The 21,696-nt window shown below is 44.5% G+C and overlaps 1 protein-coding gene across 3 annotated transcripts in view; it reads right to left on the bottom strand.

The window, feature by feature from the left end:
- LOC140483188 (ribosome-binding protein 1-like) overlaps positions 1–21,696 on the bottom strand; it is a 133,752-nt gene that overhangs the window by 86,499 nt on the left and 25,557 nt on the right. The gene's annotated exons all lie outside the window — the stretch shown is intronic.

Genomic DNA, 21,696 nt, shown 5'->3' with positions numbered 1-21,696 from the left:
ATTGGTTGAACCTTTCGTATCATAAAAAAAGCCCATTTGAATCTCTTTTGAACAACCTCCAGTGTGTTCTTTCTTAAATAAGAGAACCAAAACTGTACACAGTCCTCAGGGTGTGTCCTCACCAACACCCTATAAAGTGGTAACAAGACTTCCCTACTTTTAAGCACCAACTCTCTAACAATAAAGGCCAAAACTTCATTTTTCTTCTTGATTAATTGCTGCACCTTCATGCTAACATTTTGTTTCATTTTCACAGGAACACTCAGTTCCCGACACGCTGCACCTTTTTTTGGAGTGTGTCTCCATTTAATAATAATGTGATTTTTGATCCTTGTATACGACCTCAGACTTGCCTACATTAAGCACCATACGGGCAGTGTGGTGGCTCGGTGGTCAGCACTCCTGCCTCACAGTACCAGGGTCCCGGGTTCGATTCCAACCTCGGGTGACTGCCTGTGTGAAGTTTGCACATTTGTGCTGTGTCTGTGTGGGTTTCCTCCCATGATGCAAAGATGTGCAGGTTAGTTGGACTGGCCTTGGTAAATTGCTCACAGTGTCCAAGAATACGCAAGTGAGATGGATTAGCTGTGGAAAATGCAGAGTCCCAGGGTTTGGATGGAATGCTCTTTGGAGGATTGGAATGGATTTGACAGGCCAAATGGTCTGTGTCCACACTATAGGGACTCTATCTGCCAAGCTTTTTCCCCCACACATTCAACCTACCTACATCCTCTTGTGGATTCCTTATGTCCTTGCCACAAAACGAGTCCCACTTATTTTTGTATCAGCAAATCTGGAAACATGGCACTCTACCTACTCCTCCAAGTCATTAGTCGATAGTATATAATTGTGGCTCAAGGCCTAGTCCTCATGGTACTTCATTAATTACGACTTACCAACCTGGAAAAAAGCCATTAACCCCAATTCTGTCTTCTGTTTGCTAATCATTCCTCAATCCATGCTAATATATTACTCATTATCAGGAACTCCTTCTTGAAAGTTCCAATATTCCTCCAGTGTTTTGGGGGCAGCGTTTGCCAGCTTTCTCACTACCCTTTGTGTGTGCGCTTGCTGATCTTGTCCTTCTCTATGTTTAACATTATATTCACCTGTTTGAGGAAATAGTTTTCCCACATCTCCACTCTTGACGCTTTCGACAACAACCCACTAAATACTTTCTTTGCTCCTTAAAGGTGAATCAGGATGCACAGCAATCAGACAGGCTACAGAGCCAACAGTGCAAAATTCAATTAAAATAGAAAAAGGCAGGTTCAGAAGGTTGCAGCTTCAATGGATGATTGCTGACAAGTTTGATGATATCAACAAGGACATCTTTAGGTGTGCTAAATTAGTTTCTGCATCCCTAGGGTCATAGGAAGGAGGGAATAAAGCATGAGCCAGTTTTATTATTCATTCAAGCAAGAGAGAGAGAGAAAAACACATGCTTATAGGACAGACAGAATGCACTTGATAGTATGTGCATGATGGTAACAAGCAAAAGAGGTATAGGATGAAAGTGTATGAGAATGAGAAATAGAGAGACCATGTCATCCTAGTCTAAACTTCATAAAAAGAACAAAGACGGAGAACAAAGGAAATTACAGCCCAGGAACAGGCCCTTCGACCCTCTAAGCTTGTGCTGATCCAGGTCCTCTATCTAAACCTGTCACCTATTTTCCAAAGATCTGAATCCCTCTGCGCCCTGCCCATTCATGTATCTGCATAGATACATCTTAAATGATGCTTTCATGCCCGCCTCTACCATCTTCGCTGGCAATATGCCCCAGGCACCCACCACCCTCTGCGTAAAGAACTTTCCATGCATATCTCTCTTAAACTTTTCCATTCTCACTTTGAACTTGTGACCCCCTAGTAATTGAGTCCCCCCCACTCTGGGAAAAAGCTTCTTGCTATCCACCCTGTCTTTACCTCTCATGTTTTATAGACCTCGATCATGTCCCCCCTCAACCTCCATCTTTCTAGTGAAAATAATGTTAATCTATTCAACCTCTCTTCATAGTTAGCGCCCTCCATACCAGGCAACATCCTGGTGAACCTCCTTTGCACCCTCTCCAAAGCATCCACACCTTTTTGGTAATGTGGCGACCAGAACTGTATGCAATATTCCAAATGTGGCTGAACCAAAGTCCTTTACAACTATAACATGATCCGCCAACTCTTGTACTCAATAACCAGTCCAGTGAAGGAAAGCAAGCCGTATGCCTTCTTGATCACTCTATCGACCTGCATTGCCATCTTCAGGGAACAATGGACCTGAACACCCAGATCTCTCTGTACATCAATTTTCCATTTACCGTATAGTTTGCTCTAGAATTGTATCTTCCAAAATGCATCACCGCGCATTTACCCAGATTGAACTCCATCTGCCATTTCTCTGCCCAACTCTCCAATCTATCCATATTCTGCTGCATTCTCTGATAGTCCTCTTCACTATCTGCTACTCCACCAATCTTAGTGTCATCTGCAAACTTGCTAATCAGACCACCTATACCTTCCCCCAGATCATTTTAGGTATATCGCAAACAACAGTGGTCCCAACATGGATCCTGCAGAATATCATTGGTCACAACTCTCCTCTTTGAGAAACTCCCTTCCACTACTACTACTCTCTCCCATACTACCCAGCCAGTTCTCTATTCATCAGCTATTACACCCTGGACCCCATTCAACTTCACTTTCTCCATCAGCCAGCCATGGGAAACTTTATCAAATGCCTTACTGAAATCCATGTATATTACATCTACAACCCTTTCCTCATCAATCAACTTTATCACTTCCTCAAGGAATTCTATTAAGTTAGTAAGACATGACGTTCCCTCCACAAAACCATGCTGCCTATCACTGATAATCCCATTTTCTTCCAAATGTAAATAGATCCTATCCCTCAGTATCTTCTCCAGCAGCTTCCCTACCACTGATGTCAGGCTCTCCAATCTACAATTATCTGGATTATCCCTGCTACCCCTCTTAAACACGGGGACAACATTAGCAATTCTCCAACCCTCCGGGTCCTTACCCATGTTCAAGGATGTTGCAAAGATATCTGTTAAGGCCCCAGCTATTTCCTCTCTCGCTTCCCTCAGTAACCTGGGGTGGATCCCATCCGGACCTAGGGAGGATACTGGGTAATCCAAGGTGGAGGACGGAAAAAATTTCTGGCTGTAAGAGCTGCTCATTTTTTTGAGGTATTTTGGGTGTGGGAGGTGATTTCCTCAAATTCCAGGAGCAGCAATTACTGTTTTTTACGCTGTTGCATTGTTTTGGAACTTTGGAAAAAAAAAGTCAAAACAACAGCTGTTTTAAAAGGGAGAAGAACAGACAAAGGAAGCACATGGTGAGAATAGCGCAGGAGAGGGAGAGAGAGAGAGAGAGAGAGAGAAAAAATAAACGTTACTGCCTTTGCTGTTTGAATTCATGTATCGCTGGACATCGGAGTGGGTCTGGGAAAATTAACAAACAGTGAAATTCACAACTAATCTTGGAGGAACTGTTGGGCGAAGTTCACAGCACAGAATCAGATAAGTTAATTGCTGTTTTAAGTCTGTCCAAGAGAGAGGCTGTATTAGTGAGTACAGTGGGTTCTTTCTTGATTGGAGATAAGTCTCTTGATTAAATTTAAAATACAAGCCATAGCTATTAATTTAACCTGGTGCAGTGTTTTGTAGAGGAATAGGACGGTGTTATTTTCTGGGTCTGTAGATTGTGAAGAAGCAAAAATGGCCTTTGCAGTGATATGTACTTACAGTCATAGAGTCATAGAGATGTACAGCATGGAAACAGACCCTTTGGTCCAACCTATCCATGCTGACCAGATATCCCAACCCAATATAGTCCCACCTGCCAGCACATGGCCCATATCCCTCCAAACCCTTCCTATTCATATCCCCATCCAAACGCCTCTTAAATGTTTCAATTGTACCAGCCTCATTTCACACACGTACCACCCTCTGCATGAAAAAATTGCTCCTTAGGTCTCTTTTATATCTTTCCCCTCTCACCCTAAACCTATGCCCTCCAGTTCTGGACTCCCCGATCCCAGGGAAAAGACTTTGTCTATTTATCCTATCCATGCCCCTCATAATTTTGTAAACCTCTATAAAGTCACCCCTCAAACTCTCTTTAAACTGTCGGAGGCTAAGGGTTACTGCCATTAATGCTGTTGGATGCGAATCTTATCAGATCGAGTGGATCAGTCGGAGAGACAGATAGAAGCGATGAGGAATTTGCAACAGCAACAGTATGTGATGGATGGCAGTTATAGGAAGGGGGGGACAATGTCTCAGATACAGTCACATAGATGGGTTAACTCCAGGAAGGGTAAGAGAGGTAGGCAGCTAGGGCAGGAGTCTTTTGTGGATATACCCATTTCAAACAGGTATGCTGTTTTGGAAAATGTAGGGGGGTGATGGATTCTCAGGGGAATGTAGCACGAACAGCCAAATTTCTGGTATTCAGACTCGCTCTAATGCAACGAGGGGTACGTCGGCTTCCAAGAGATCAATTGGGTTAGGGGATTCTGTAGTCCGAGGTACAGATAGACTTTTTCTGTAGCCAGCAGAGAAAAAGCAGAATGGTGTGTTGTTTCCCTGGTGCCAGGATCAAGGATGTCTCAGAGAGGATGCAAAATGTTCTCATGGGGGAGAGGGGCCAGCAAGAGGTCATTGTCCACATTGGAACCAACTATACAGGAAGGGAAAAGGTAGAGATTCTGAAGGGAGATTACAGAGAGTTAGGCAGAAATTTAAAAAGGAGGTCCTCAAGGGTAGTAATATCTAGATTACTCCCAGTGCTACGAGCTAGTGAGGGCAGGAATAGGAGGGTAGAGCAGATGAATGCATGGCTGATGAGCTGATGTAAAGGAGAAGGATTCACATTTTTGGATCATTGGAATCTCTTTTGGGGTAGAAGTGACCTGTACAAGAAGGACGGATTGCACCTAAATTGGAAGGGTGCAATATACTGGCAGGGAAATTTGCTCGAACTGCTTGGGAGGATTTAAACTAGCAAGATGGGGGGGTGGGACCCAGGGAGATAGTGAGGAAAGAGATCGATCTGAGACGGGTACAGCTGAGAACAGAAGTGAGTCAAACAGTCAGGGCAGGCAGGGACAAGGTAGGCCTAATAAATTAAACTGCATTTATTTCAATGCAAGGGGCTTAACAGGGAAAGCAGATGAACTCAGGGCATGGTTAGCAACATGGAACTGGGATATCATAGCAATTACAGAAACATGGCTCAGGGATGGGCAGGACTGGCAGCTTCATGTTCCAGGATACAAATGTTACAGGAAGGTTAGAAAGGGAGGCAAGAGAGGAGGGGGCATGGCATTTTTGATAAGGGATAACAGTACAGCTGTACTGAGGGAGGATATTCCCGGAAATACATCCAGGGAAGTTATTTGTGTGGAACTGAGAAATAAGAAAGGGATGATCACCTTATTGGGATTGTATTATAGACCCCCTAATAATCAGAGGGAAATTGAGAAACAAACTTGTAAGGAGATCTCAGCTATCTGTAAGAATAATAGGGTAGTTATGGTAGGGGATTTTAACTTTCCAAACATCAACTGGGACTGCCATAGTGTTAAAGGTTTAGTTGGAGAGGAATTTCTTCACTGCGTACAAGACAACTTCTGACTCAGTATGTGGATGTACCTACTACAGAAGATGTAAAACTTGACCGACTCTTGGGAAATAAGGCAGGGCAGGTGACCGAGGTGTCAGTGGGGGAGCACTTTGGAGCCAGCGACCATAAATCTATTAGTTTTAAAATAGTGATGGAAAAGGATAGACCAGACCTAAAAGTTGAAGTTCTAATCTGGAGAAAGGCCAATTTTGATGGTATGAGGCAAGAACTTTCGAAAGCTGATTGGAGGCAGATGTTCACAGGTAAAGGGACGGCTGAGATATTTGTATCATCAAAAGTCAAAGGTGAGGTGCTGGAAGTCTGGAGGTTGGCAAACGTGGTGCCACTGTTTAAGAAGGGTGGTAAAGACAAGCCAGGGAACTATAGACCGGTGAGCCTGACCTCGGTGGTGGGCAAGTTGTTGGAGGGAATCCGGAGGGACAGGATGTACATGTATTTGGACTGATTCAGGACACTCAACATGGCTTTGTGCATGGGAAATCATGTCTCACAAATTTGATTGAGTTTTTTGAAGAAGTAACAAAGAAGATTGATGAGGGCAGAGCAGTAGATGTGATCTATATGGACTTCAGTAAGGCGTTCGATAAGGTTCCCCATGGGAGACTGATTAGCAAGGTTAGATCTCATGAAATACAGGGAGAACTAGCCATTTGGATACAGAACTGGCTCAAAGGTAGAAGACAGAGGGTGGTGGTGGAGGGTTGTTTTTCAGACTGGAGGCCTGTGACCAGTAAAGTGCCACAAGGATCGGTGCTGGGCCCTCTACTTTTTGTCATTTACATAAATGATTTGGATGCAAGCATAAGAGGTACAGTTAGTAAGTTTGCAGATGACACCCAAATTGGAGGTAAAGTGGACAGCGAAGAGGATTACCTCAGATTACAACAGGATTTGGACCAGATGGGCCAATGGGCTGAGAAGTGACAGATGGAGTTTAATTCAGATAAATGTGAGGTGCTGCATTTTGGGAAAGCAAATCTTAGCAGGACTTATACACTTAATGGTAAGGTCGTAGAGAGTGTTGCTGAACAAAGAGACCTTGGAGTGCAGGTTCATAGCTCCTTGAAAGTGGAGTCGCAGATAGATAGGATAGTGAAGAAGGCATTTGGTATGCTTTCCTTTATTGGTCAGAGTATTGAGTACAGGAGTTGGGAGGTCGTGCTGTGGCTGTACAGGACATTGGTTAGGCCACTGTTGGAATATTGCATGCAATTCTGGTCTCCTTCCTTTCGGAAGGATGTTGTGAAACTTGAAAGGGTTCAGAAAAGATTTACAAGCATGTTGCCAGGGTTGGAGAATTTGAGCTATAGGGAGGGGTTGAACAGGCTGGGGCTGTTTTCCCTGGAGCGTTGGAGGCTGAGGGGTGACCTTATAGAGGTTTACAAAATTATGAGGGGCATGGATAGGATAAATAGACAAAGTCTTTTTCCTGGGGTGGGGGGAGTCCAGAACTAGAGGGCATAGGTTTAGGGTTAGAGGGCAAAGATATAAAAGAGACCTAAGGGACAACTTTTTCACGCAGAGGGTGGTAAATGTATGGAATGAGCTGCCAGAGGAAGTGGTGGAGGCTGGTCGAATTGCAACATGTAAGACGCATTTGGATGGGTATATGAATAGGAAGGGTTTGGAGGGATATGGGCCAGGTGCTGGCAGGTGGGACTAGATTGGGTTGGGATATCTTGTCGGCATGGGCACGTTGGACCAAAGGGTCTGTTTCAATGCTGTACATCTCTATGACTCTATGACATGTCCACCAAAATGCCTTTTAGAATATCCAAAACTTCCTCCCCCTTATGCCAACTTGACTGAGAGTAATCAAACACCTACCCCTAATCTCAACATGCTTCAGCTGTACAAGACACTGGTCATGCTGCACCTGTAGTATTGTGTGCAGTTCTGGTCACTGCATTACAGGAAGGATGTGGAAGCTTTGGAAAAGGTTCAGAGGAGATTTACTAGGATGTTGCCTGGCATGGAAGGGAGGTCTAATGAGGAAAGGCTGAGGGAACTGAGGCTGTTTTCATTGGAGAGAAGATGGTTGAGAGATGACTTAATCGAGACATAGAAGATAATCAGAGCATTAGATAGGGTGGGCAGTAAGAGCCTTTTTCCTCAGATGGTGAAGGCTAACACAAGGGGATATAGCTTTAAATTGAGGGGTGAAAGATTTAGGACAGATATTAGGGGTAGTTTCTTCAATCAGAGAGTAATTGGGGGTGTGGAACAGCCTGCCTGCAACAGTAGTAGACTCGCCGACATTAAGGGCATTTCAATGGACATTGGACATCTATATGGATAATAATGGAATGGTGTAGGTTAGATGGGTATCAGATTGGTTTCACAGGTTGGTGCAACATCGAGGGCCGAAGGGCCTGTACTGTGCTGTAATGTTCTACGTTATGTGTCCCTCTCCTCGGTGAATACCGATGCAAAGTTCATTAAGAATTTCACCTATTATCTCCGACTTCACGTATAACTTCCCTCCTTTGTCCTTCAGTGGGACAACCCTTTTTTTAGTTCCCCTCTTGCTTTTTATATACACATAAAAGAATTTGTGATTTTCCTGATCCCTATTTGATAAAGATATTTCATGATCCCTTTTAGCCCTCTTTATTCCTCATTTCAGATGGGTAACCTTCACTATTGAGGCGTTAATGTCTATTTCTTCCCATTTCCCCATTCCATTAGTCTAGTAGTTCGCCACAAGGTGACTGCCTTAACTCAGTTGGCTGTACCATGCTTTCAAAACGTCAAGGTACCAAGTTCAAATTCCATTACAGAGACCTGAACACAAAATCTAGAATTATATTTCAGTGTAGTCCTATTGGACTGCTGCACAGTCTGAGGTGCCATCATTCAGAAGAGATGTCTGCTCACGAGTATTAAAGATTCCAAAGTACAATTTCAACGAGCAGGAGACAAGTTTCCTTTGGTGTCCAAACCAGTAATTAGAATCATAGAACCCCTACAGTGTGGAAGCAGGCCTGATCCTCCGAAGAGCATCCCATCCAGACCCACCATCTTACCCTATCCCTGTAACCCTGCATTTCCAATGGTTAATCCAACTAGCTTGCACATCATGAGTAATGTAGCATGGACAATCCACCTAATCTGCATATCTTTGGGCTATGGGAGGAAACTGTAACACCCAAAGGAAACCCATGCAGACCCAGGGATAATGTGCAAGGTCCACACCGTTGCCTGAGCGCAGAATTGAACCTGGTCCCTGGTGCTGCAAGGTCGCAGTGCTAACCACTGAGTCACCATGCTGCTCAAAGAAAGTTAAAAATCACACAGCACCAGGTTATAGTCCAACAGGTTTATTTAGAAGCACTAGCTTTCAAAATGTTGCCTCTCCATCAAGTGGTCATGGAGCAGTATCATAAGACACAGACTTTATAAAGGTTGTCCCACAATCACCTTATAAAGGTTGTCCCACAACCACCTGATGAAGGAGCAGCACTTCGAAAGCTAGTGCTTCCAAATAAAACTATTGGACTATCACCTGGTGTTGTGTGATTTTTAACTTGGTATACTCCCCAGTCCAACACCGACACCTCCACATCAAAATCAGAAGCATAGACTCCTTCGAGCTGGAACTGAACCAGCGAGCTCATGATGATGGATTTGAAACAATACAGTCCTTCGCTCTACCAACTGAGCTTTCAAAGGAGAGCCCATTCATCCTCATAAGACCTCCCTTCCATACCAGGCAACATCCGAGTAAATCTCAAAAGGACCACTCAAAAATACAGAAAATCCAATTAGTCACCTCATTACCGTACACAGAACCTTGATGTGAAACATCAACTGTCAAACTTCCTGTATTTTTTTCTGGAATGCATTCACTATTACAATATACTTTATCGACTATATATGTACATGCTGAGTTTACAAAAGGAGCAGAGTAAATATCTTTTTTTCTCTGGTTTCTTTTAAAAGCAATCTGAGTGCTTCCACAGGTCCTCTAGTTACAGAAACAACTGGCAGTTGTAGGGTTAATGAACTTTCATCACCGTTCGTCTGCTGACCAGATGTTGCCAAAGACAAACAAACTCACAGCTTTCCTCATAAGTGATGGGGCAGCTCACACAATCACGAACAAACACAAAGGGCAGCCAAGAGAGATGACACCAACCCACCAGACCTACACCTCCATCTACAACAAGATATACGAGAGAGAGAGAGAGAAGGTTTGCGCTAGGCATCATGTCAAACCAGCAAACAAAACCGGGAAAGCCTCTTGAGATTGTGTTGCGTAAACCCAAATATGTGCACAGCAGACCAATAGCCCCGCATGACCCAAGCTTCCCACCTCCCCAACAACACGGAGAGGAATCTTCTTTGAATGACGCTAGCACAATCACATTTGGTTAAAATGTTTCAAGTAGTCTCGAAAGGATAATCAGTTCCCAAGCAGGCAACTGGGAGTTCATCTGTGACCTTTCATCTTTCTACAAACTTTATTGACAGAAGAAAAATATCAAGCAACAGTCTCTGATTTCCTCCATGCCGACTTAGAGAGATCCTGTCCAAGTGATTTCTCATAGGTGAACAGGTTTGACTTCGTGCAAGGTGCTCACTGTAGATATAACTGGCACTGTATCAATGTAGGAAACAGCACTAAGTTTACAACCTATGCAATGGAACCTTACATTCTCAGACAAGAATAGCAAAACACAACTCACTGGGCATGACACTCCTGCAATCAGTCTTAAGATCAACTGTGGAAGAGCATAAGTTATGCTTATATCGCAACTTATATGATTTCAGAATGTCCCTAGACTTTTGGCAGCCAATGAAATACTTCTTGAAGTGTAGGTACTGTTTCAATTTAAATAACCTATTTGCACAAGGCAAGGTCTCACAAATGATCATTAGCTATTCTTTGTTGGTGATGCCGATTGAGAATTAAAAGTTGGCCAAGACACCAGAGAGAAACTCTGGTTTAAATGAAGCATGACACCACATGCAGATCCACAGGAATTGGAAAACAGCAGCAGGACATTCAGGCCATCCAATCTATATCAGCCTTGCCCTCCAGCTAGCATATATCACCTTCGTCTAGCGGTTTCCCTTTATTTGTAACCTGAATCTATAGGCCAGTTACATGCATGCACGCAGGGGAGAGATGTAAGGGAAAGGCAGAAAAATACAACAGAAAATTTCAATATTAGGAAAGGAAACATCTTCGTTTCGTCGGATGCCTCCTCTACTTTTCTGCTTCGACTGTCATTTGTGCAACTTCAGCTTAACTTTTTGCTGGAAAATAGCATCTGCACAATTTTATTCATCTGACGATAATAACACGGAAGGTAGAGGACACACAGACTGACATGAAATATAAATCATTAACTTCAAAATGTTATGTTTCTCGCTCCATGCCATCCCCCCACCCCAGCGTAAAGTTTACTCTGTGTCCCAGCCCCAGGGCTGCCAGATACTTAACTGCAGAATACTCGGTTAGTTTGACCGCAGGGCCACATTTTAATCTATAAAAGGCAAAGTCCTCAGTTGAATGTCATTCTACACAAACAGGTGCCAGAGGAGTGGACGCTCAATTCTCACTTGTTTTTAACCACGTAATTGAACATACATGGGGCTGTAATAGCATTAGCATGAACTGTTCTTCTGTTTGGCAGAAGATGATTCCTCACATCCCCAGTGTAGATTTTGTTAATCAACCTGTTCTGACACATTATGACACATGTTTGGGACAGAGGAGACTTGAACCCAGGCCTCCTGGCCCTGAGATAGGGGCACTACAAATGTGTCACAAGACCCCTTACATCTCTACTATAAGTTTTTGATTCTAGTCAAACTGTATTGAAGTTCAAATGAAATAAAACATCTGCATTTTTTAACCCCGTTAAAGATTAACATGTACGTGCAGAAAAGTCCCTTTTATCAAAAGTGGATAACCCAAAAAACCCAGGTGCAGGGCACATGCCAATGGTGTGTCCTGTGGTATTGAACCCAAGTGAGGAAGTGGTGGTTCAAGGATGACACATTCATAAGGTCATATGCTTTAACTGATACAGAAATATAGAGAATGGAAAGAACTTGCCAAACATAGCATCTTCCGTGACCTCGTGATGCTCTTAAGTGAGTTACGGCCAATTAAGTAGTTTGAACTAGTGCTATACAATGAAAAAATATGATAATTATGTTTGCAAACAGCAATGTTAGAATAATCATTTGTTTTCATTCCATTTGATTGTGTTTTTTTATTCACTCATGGGACTGGGCATCACTGGTTGGGCATCCCTAATCAGGTGGTGGTGAGCTGCCTTCTTGAACTGCTGCAGTCCATTTGGCTGTAGGTACATCCAAAACTCCATGAGAGAGGGAGTTTCAGAATTTTGACCCAGTGACATAGTATGTTTCCAAGTCAGAATGGAGAGGCTTGGTGAGGGGAACTTGCAGGTAGTAGTGTTCCCATGTATTTGATGTCCTTGTCCTTCTGGCTGGTAGTAGTAATGGACTTGGAAGGTGTATTCAAAGAGCTTTGGTGAATTTCTGCAGTGCACCTTGTATATACTACACATTGCTGCTACTGTGCATTGGTGATGGAAAGAGTAAATGTAAGGAACGAATGGATGTGGATGTGGTACCGATCAAACAGGCTGCTTTGTCCTGGATGGTGTCAAGCTTGAGTGTTGTTGAAGCTGCACTCATCGAAGCAAGTGGGGAGTATCGAATCACTCTCCTGACTTGTGCCCTGTAGATGGTGGATCAGGAGATGTCCTTAGCCTCTGACCTGCTGTTGTAGCTCCAGTATTTATATTGCTGGTCTAGTTCATTTTCTGGTCAATATAAAACCAGGAAGACAATAGCAGTGTATTCAGTTTTAGTAACACAATTGAATGTCAAGGGGCAGTGGTTAGATTATCCTTTATTGGAAATGGTCTTTGCCATTACTTCAGTGGCACTACTGTGACCTGCCACTTGTCAGTCCAAACCAGAATACTGCATCAAACATGGCATCTTTCAGTATCTGAGGAGTCAGAAATAATCCTGAACAGTGTGCAATCATTGGCAACCATCCCTACTTCTGACCTTATGATGGAGGGAAGGCCAGTGATGAAACAACTGAACATGGTTGAGTCTAGGACACTACACTGCAAAACTTCTGCAGAGATGTCCCAGTGTTGAGATCACTGGCCTTCAATGACTACAACCATCTTCCTTTGTGCCAAGCATGATCCTACAGTCGAGAGTTTTCCCCCATTCCAAGGTCTCCCTGGTGCAACATTTGGTCAAATATGGCCTTAATGTCAACAGCAGTCTCTGTACCCTCTCATTCCCACCTGTTCAGGAAGAATTAGAAGCCAGGACCTTCTGCTTGATAATCAACACTGACCAGTGCTTCAATTTTTAACTCTAGTTCATGTCTTCAATGGTCTTGCTTCTCCTATCTCTGACCTCCTGCAGTCCTTTAACATGATCAATATTACCAGGCATCTCAATTCTGACACCGTGCTGAGCCCGATTCCCTTCTCCACACCAGTGACAGCTTTAGTCTTAGCTGCCTGAGCCCTAAACTCTGAAATTCACTCTCTGCCCCTCCCTTCTCAAGATGCTCCTTAATTCTATGATTTTTTTCACCAAAAGTTTAATCAGTCATCCTAATTTTGCTCCATGCAGCTTGATTTGCTATTAAGTTTTATCATACTGCAGTGAAGCTTTTTAGGTCTTTTTTTATATTTTAAAAGCGCTATATAATTGCAAACTGTTGTTAAAAATACATTGTTTTAACATTGTGTACAATTTAGCACAGCTTGGCTACTTCCACTGAATTAACAAATGGTAGAACTTCTAAATGATTTTTCAGAATGATAGGATAAATAGTATATCCACACAATTTGGTTTCACTAAAGGGGATTTGGAGAATTATTGCATTCCACACACCAGCCCCTTCAGCCCTACGAGAATCAACTATTTCTATCTGGACCAGGAAGGAGTCTCTAGGATAATGTGAATTGAACTACTCTAGAGAGAGACTTGAATCCACAATCTTCTGACTCAAAGAAAATGTTACCCACTGAGCCATGGCTAACAACCCCATATCCAGGAACCACTTGATGCCTCTGTGATGAGGTTGAAATGTGAAGTTGTGGGTACAACCGCACTGAACATGGGCAGTACACTGAGCTTTGCTCTTTGATATTTGCAGTAGATTCACTATAAATGTGAGGAAATAATTCCAACATACACTCAGAGATGTACAGCACAGAACAGACCCTTCAGTCCAACATATCTATGCCAATCAGATATCTGATATAAATCTAATCCCATTTGCCAGCATTTGGCCTATATCCCACTAAACCCTTCTTATTCATAAGCCCATCTGGATGCATTTTAAATGGCGTAATTGTGCCAGCCTCCACCATTTCCTCTGGCAGCTCACTCTATACATGTACCACCCTCTGCGTGAAATGGTTGATCCCTTTAGTCACTTTATATTTTTCCCCCCTCACCCTAAACCTATGCCCTCTGGTTCTCGAATGGCCCACCCCAGGGAAAAGACCTTGTCTATTTACCTACCCATGCCCCTCATGATTTTATAAGCCTCTATAACATCACTCCTCAGCCTCTGATGTTCCAGAGAAAACGGTCCCAGCCTATTCAGCCTCTCCCTATAGCTCAAACCCTCCAACCCTGGCAACATCCTTGTAGATCTTTTCTGAACCCTTTCAAGTTTCACAACATCCTTGCTCTCAAAGGCAGACCAGAATTGTACGCAATATTCCAAAAGTGGCCTAACCAATGTCCTGTGCAGCCGCAACATGACCTCCCAACTCCTATGCTCAATGCACTGACCAATAAAGGAACCATACCAAATGTACTCCTCACTATCCTGTCTACCTGCGACTCCACTTCCAAGGAACTAAGAACCTGCACTTCAAGGTCTCTTTGTTCAGCAACACTCCTCAGAACTTTACCATTAAGTAAATAAATCCTGTCCTGATTTGCCTTTCCAAAATGCAGCACCTCGCATTTATCTAAATTAAACTCCATCTGCTGCTCCTCAGCCCATTGGCTCCTCTGATCAAGATCTCATTGTACTCGGAGATAACCTTTTTTGCTGTGCAGTACATCTCCAATCTGCAAACTTACTAACCATACCTCCTATGTTCACATCCAAATTATTTATATAAATGGCTAAAAGCAATGGACCCAGCACTGATCCTTGTGGCACACCACTGGTCACAGGCCTCCAGTCTGAAAGGCAACCCTCCACCACCCTCTGTCTTCTGCCTTTGAGGCAGTTCTGTATCCAAATAGTTAGCTCTTCCTCTATTCCATGTGACCTAACCTTGGTAACTAGTCTACCATGAGGAACCTTGTTGAACGCCTTACTGAAGTCCATATAGATCACGTTTACTGCTCTTCCCTCATCAATCATCTTTGTTATTTCATTAAACCACAATTTCCCACGAACAAAGCCATGTTGACTATCCCTAATCAGTCCTTGCCTTTCCAAATACATTCAAATCCTATCCCTCAGGATTCCCTCCAACAACTTGCCCACAACCCACGTCATGCTCACCGGTCTATAGTTCCCTTGCTTTTTCTTACCACCTTTCTTAAATAATAGCACAACATTAGCCAACCTCCAGTCATCTGGCACCTCACCTATAGCTATCAATGATACAAATATCTCAGTAAGGGGCCCAGCGATCACTTCCCTAGCTTTCCACAGAGTTCTAGGGTACTTTTAATCAGGTCTCGGGGATTTGTCCAACCTTTGTTTTAAAATGCCCAACACCACCTCCTCTGTAATATGGACTTTTTTCAAGAAGTCGGTATTAATTTCCCCTTGTTCTCTATCTTCCAAATCCTTCTCCATATTAACCACTGATGCAAAATACTCAATTAGTATCTCTTCCATCTCCTGCGATTCCATGCGTTGGCAGCCTTTCTGATCTTCAAGGGGCCCTATTCTCTCCTAGTTATCCTTTTGTCTTTAATCCCTTTGGATTCTCCTGAACCCCATTTGCCAAAGCTATGTCATTTCCCCTTTTTGCTCTCCTGGTTTCCCTCTTAAATATACTCCCTCTGCCTTTATACTCTTCTAAGGATTCACTCGATCTGTGCTGTCTATACCTGACATTGGCTTCCTTTTTTTTTGACCAAAACCCCAATTTCTCTAGTATTCCAACATTCCCTACACCTACCAGCCTTGCCCTTCACCCTAACTAGAGCATACTGTCTCTAGACTCTTGTTACCTCATTTTTTAAGGCTTTCCATTTTTGGTGGTGAACATCCACTCCCCAATCAACGTTTGAAAGTTCTTGCCTAACACTGTCAAAATCTGCCTTCCTCCAATTTATAACGTTAACTTTTAGATCCGGTCTATCCTTTTCTATCACTAACTTAAAACTAATAGAATTATGGTCGCTGGCCTTAAAGTGCTCTCCCACTGACACCTCAGTCACTTGCCCTGCCTTATTTCTCAAGTTTTGCATCTCCTCCAGTAGGTACATCCCCATACAGAAGATTTCTTCAAACACACTTCATAAATTCCTCTCTATCCAAGCCCTTAGCACATTGGCAGTCCCAGACTATGGTTGGAAAGTTAAAATCCCCTACCATAGCCACCCTATTATTCCTGCAGATAACAGAGATCTCCTTACAAATGTGTTTCTCAATTTCCTGCTGACTATTCGGGGGTGGGGTGGGGGGGGGTGGAATAGTACAATCCCAATAAGGTGATCATCCCTTTCTAATTTCTCAGTTCCACCCAAATATCATCCATGGATGTATTACCAGGAATATCCTCCATAAATACAGCTGTAATTTTATCCCTAATCAAAAAATGCCACTCTCCTCCACTTTTGTCCCCCTTTCTATCCTTCCTATAGAATCTATACCTTGCCTGTGCATCCCTGAGCCATGGCTCTGTAATTGCTATGGTATCACTCCCACGTTCCCAACCAATCCCTGAGTTCATCTGCTTATCTAGGTAAAAAACAATGACTGCAGATGCTGGAAACCAGATTCTGGATTAGTGGTGCTAGAAGAACACAGCAGTTCAGGCAGCATCCGAGGAGCAGTAAAATCGACGTTTCAGGCAAAAGCCCTTCATCAGGAATAAAGGCAGTGAGCCTGAAGGGTGGAGAGATAAGTGAGAGGAGGGTGGGGCTGGGGAGAAAGTAGCATAGAGTACAATAGGTGAGTGGGGGAGGGGATGAAGGTGATAGGGAGGGTGGAGTGGATAGATGGAAAGGAAGATTGGCAGGTAGGACAGGTCATGGGGACAGTGCTGAGCTGGAAGCTGGGGTGAGATGGGGGAAGGGGAAATGAGGAAACTGTTAAAGTCCACATTGATGCCCTGGGGTTGAAGTGTTCCGAGGCGGAAGATGAGGCGTTCTTCCTCCAGGCGTCTGGTGGTGAGGGAGCGGCGGTGAAGGAGGCCCAGGACCTCCATGTCCTCGGCAGAGTGGGAGGGGGAGTTGAAATGTTGGGCCACAGGGCAGTGGGGTGGATTGGTGCAGGTGTCCCAGAGATGTTCCCTAAAGCGCTCTGCTACGAGGCGTCCAGTCTCCCCAATGTAGAGGAGACCGCATCGGGAGCAACAGATACAATAAATGATATTGGTGGATGTGCAGGTAAAACTTTGATGGATGTGGAAGGCTCCTTTAGGGCCTTGGATAGAGGGGAGGGAGGAGGTGTGGGTGCAGGTTTTGCAATTCCTGCAGTGGCAGGGGAATGTGCCAGGATGGGAGGGTGGGTTGTAGGGGGGGCGTGGACCTGACCAGGTAGTCAGAGGGAACGGTCTTTGCGGAAGGCAGAAAGGGGTGGGCAGGGAAATATATCCCTGGTAGTGGGGTCTGTTTGGAGGTGGAGGAAATGTCGGCGGATGATTTGGTTTATGTGAAGGTTGGTAGGGTGGAAGGTGAGCACCAGGGGCATTCTGTGCTTGTTACGGTTGGAGGGGTGGGGTCTGAGGCCGGAGGTGCGGGATGTGGACGAGATGCATTGGAGGGCATCTTTAACCACGTGGGAAGGGAAATTGCGGTCTCTAAAGAAGAGGCCATCTGGTGTGTTCTGTGGTGGAACTGGTCCTCCTGGGAGCAGATCCGGCAGAGGCGGAGACAGAGGAATTGGGAATATGGGATGGCATTTTTGCAAGAGGTAGGGTGGGAAGAGGTGTAATCCAGGTAGCTGTGGGAGTCGGTGGGTTTGTAAGAAATGTCGGTGTCAAGTCGGTCGTCATTAATGGAGATGGAAAGGTCCAGGAAGGGGAGGGAGGTGTCAGAGAGAATTACACCTCTTCCCACCCTACCTCTTGCAAAAATGCCATCCTGTATTCCCAATTCCTCCGCCTCCGCCGTATCTGCTCCCAGGAGGACAAGTTCCACCACAGAACACACCAGATGGCCTCCTTCTTTAGAGGCCACAATTTCCCTTTCCACGTGGTTAAAGATGCCCTCCAACGCATCTCATTCACATCCTGCACCTTCGCCCTCAGACCCCACCCCTCCAACCGTAACAAGGACAGAACGCCCCTAGTGCTCACCCTCCACCCTACCAACCTTCGCATAAACCAAATCATCTGCCGACATTTCCACCACCTCCAAACAGACCCCACCACCACGGATATATTTCCCTCCCCACCCCTTTCCACCTTCCGCAAAGACCATTCCCTCAGTGATTACCTGGTCAGGTCCACGCCCCCCCTACAACCCACCCTCCCATCCTGGCACCTTCCCCTGCCACCACAGGAACTGTAAAACCTGCACCCACACCTCCTCCCCCACCTCCTTCCAAGGCCCTAAAGGAGCCTTCCACATCCATCAAAGTTTTACCTGCACATCCACCAATATAATTTATTGTATCCGTTGCTCCCGATGCGGTCTCCCCTACATTGGGGAGACTGGACGTCTCGTAGCACAGCGCTTTAGGGAACATCTCCGACACACACACCAATCAACCACACCGCTCTGTGGCCCAACATTTCAACTCCCCCTCCCACTCTGCCAAGGACATGGAGGTCCTGGGCCTCCTTCACCACCGCTCCCTCACCATCAGACGCCTGAAGGAAGAATGCCTCATCTTCCGCCTCGGAACATTTCAACCCCAGGGCATCAATATGGACTTCAACAGTTTCCTCATTTCCCCTTCCCCCACCTCACCCTAGTTCCAAACTTCCAGCTCAGCACTGTCCCCATGACTTGTCCTACCTGCCTATCTTCCTTTCCACCTATCCACTCCACCCTCCCCCCCAACCAACCTATCACCTTCATCCCCTCCCCCACTCACCTATTGTACTCTATGCTACTTTCTCCCCAGCCCCACCCTCCTCTCACTTATCTTTCCACCCTTCATGCTCTCTGCCTTTATTCCTGATGAAGGACTTTTGTCCGAAACGTCGATTTTACTGCTCCTCAGATGCTGCCTCAACTGCTTATCTGTTAGGCCTCTTGCAATGAAATAAATGCAATTTAATTTATCAGTCCTACCTTGTTCTCGGTGTTGTTCCTGCCTTCCCCGACTGTGTGACTTATTCCTTTTCCCAGTTGTATCAGTCTCAGGCTGACCTCTTTCCTCATTATTTCTCTGGGTCCCACACACCACCATCCATTCCCTCCCTAAAGGCAATAGTTTAAAGCCTCCTGAGCATCTCTAACAAATCCCCCGGCACTCTATTCGTCCCAGACAGAAAGAATTTGCCTTGATAGAATAAAGAACAAAGAAGAACAAAGAAAATTTACAGCCCAGGAACAGGCCCTTTGGCCCTCCAAGCCTGAGCCGATCCAAATGTACTGTCTAAACCTGTCGGTCAATTCCTAAACATCTGTATCCCTCTGCTCCCCACCTACTCATCCATCTGTCCAGACGCATCTTAAATGAATCTACCACGCCTGCCTCTACCACCTCTGCTGGCTACAGGTTCCAAACGCCCACCACCCTCTGTGTGAAGTACTTGCCACGTGTATCCCCCTTAAACTTTCCACCTCTCACCTTGAGAGCGTGACCTCTCGTTATTGAATCCTTCACCCTGGGAAAAAGCTTGTCTCTATCCACCCTGTCTATACCCTTCATGATTTTGTAAACCTCAATCAGGTCCCCTCTCAATCTACTTTTTTCTAATGAAAATAAACCTAACCTACTCAACCTCTTTTCATAGCTAGCACCTTCCATACCAGGCACTATCCTCGTTAACCTTCTCTGCACCCTCTCCAAAGCGTCCACATCCTTTTGGTAATGTGGCAACCAGAACTATACACAGTATTCTAAATGCGGCCGAACCAATGTCTTGTACAATTGTAACATGACTTGCCAGTTCTTATACTCAATACCCTGTCCAATGAAGGCAAGCATACTATATGACTCTTGCCCACTCTATCCACCTGTGCAGCAACCTTCAGCGTACAAATGACCTGCACTCCCAGATATCTCTGCCCATCAACTTTTCCCAAGGCTCTTTCGTTCATTGTATAATTTGCTCTAGAATTAGTCTTGCCTAAATGCATCACCTCAAATTTGTCTGGATTGAAAACCATCTGCCACTTTTCTGCCCAACTCTCCAGTCTATCTATATCCTCCTGTGTTCTCAGACAGTCCCTAATGCTTTCTGCTACTCCACCAATCTTGCTGATCATACCAACAGTGCTGTCTTCTAGATCATGTGCATATATTACAAACAACAGTGGCCCCAACACTGATCCCTGTGGAACACCACTGGTCACCTTTCTCCATTTCGAGAAACTCCCTTCAACTACTACTGTTTCCTGTTGCTCAGCCAGTTCTTCATCCACCTAGCTAGAACACCCTGCACACCATGTGACTTCAATTTCTCCATTAGTCTACCATGGGGAACTTTATCCAACACCTTACTAAAGTCCATGTACATCAACAGCCCTTCCTTCATCTTTCAACTTGGTCACTTCCTTGAAGAACCCTACTAAGTTAGTAAGGCACAATCTCCCCCGCACAAAACCATGTTGCCTATCACTGATAAGTCCATTCTCTTCTAAATATAAATAGATCCTAACTCTCAGTACCCTCTCCAGCAACTTCCCCACCACTGACATCAGGTTCACTGGTCTGTAGTTACCTGGAATATCCCTACTACCCTTCTTGTACAGGAGGACAATATGAGCAACTTTCCAATCCTCTGGCACCTCACCTGTATTTAAGGATGCCACAAAGATATCTGTCAGGACCCCAGCTATTTCCTCTCGCCTCCCTCAGCAACCTGGGATAGATCCCATCCGGTCCTGGGGATTTGTCCACGTTAATAACCTCTAGCATACCCAACACCTCTTCCCTACTTATGCCAATGTGATCCAGACTAATTAAACTTCTATCTCTAATCTCAAGATTCATCAGTTCCTCTCCTCAGTGAACACTGATGCAAAGTAATCATTCAGAATCTCACCCATTCTCTCAAGTTCGACACACAGCCTTCCTTCATTATCCTTTAGTGGACCAATCCTTTCTCTAGTTACCCGCTTGCTTCTTATATAAGAATAAAATGCTTTGGGATTCTCCTTAATTCTGCTTGCTAATGCTATTTCATGATCCCTTTTAACCAGCTTGATTCCTCGCTTAAGACTAGTCCTACTCTTCTGATATTCCTCCAAGGCCCGTTCTGTTTTTAGCTGTCTAGACCTTATGTACGCTTCCCTTTTCCTCTCAGCTAGTCATACAATTTCTCCTGTCATCCACGGATCACAAATATTGATATTGATGCCTAACATGCTGGAAATTGCTAGCTGGCCTACTGCTTGGAATGTGTACTGGGTTGTCCATAGAGTTGACATTTTACTTCAATGCTTTCCTCAGTTGTTATATTTACAGAAATTTTAAATTTTAATTTTGAAAGCCACTTTGGCAAAAGCTAGCATGATAGCCAATGTCATGTTTCACTGTTTTTTCTCTGTTTAAAAGATCAAAACAAACAGATTGTGGCAGATGCTCACAGTGGGTCTTAAGACATTCAAAACTTAAAGCTACGAGCACCAATTTTCCTCAATACTTTGGGCTTTGGATATTGTTTCCAGCTGGATGATGTT

Source organism: Chiloscyllium punctatum, chromosome 11 (assembly GCF_047496795.1).
Source record: "Chiloscyllium punctatum isolate Juve2018m chromosome 11, sChiPun1.3, whole genome shotgun sequence".
Classification (NCBI taxonomy): Eukaryota; Metazoa; Chordata; class Chondrichthyes; order Orectolobiformes; family Hemiscylliidae; genus Chiloscyllium; species Chiloscyllium punctatum.
This window is presented reverse-complemented; position numbering and strand designations above follow the sequence as displayed.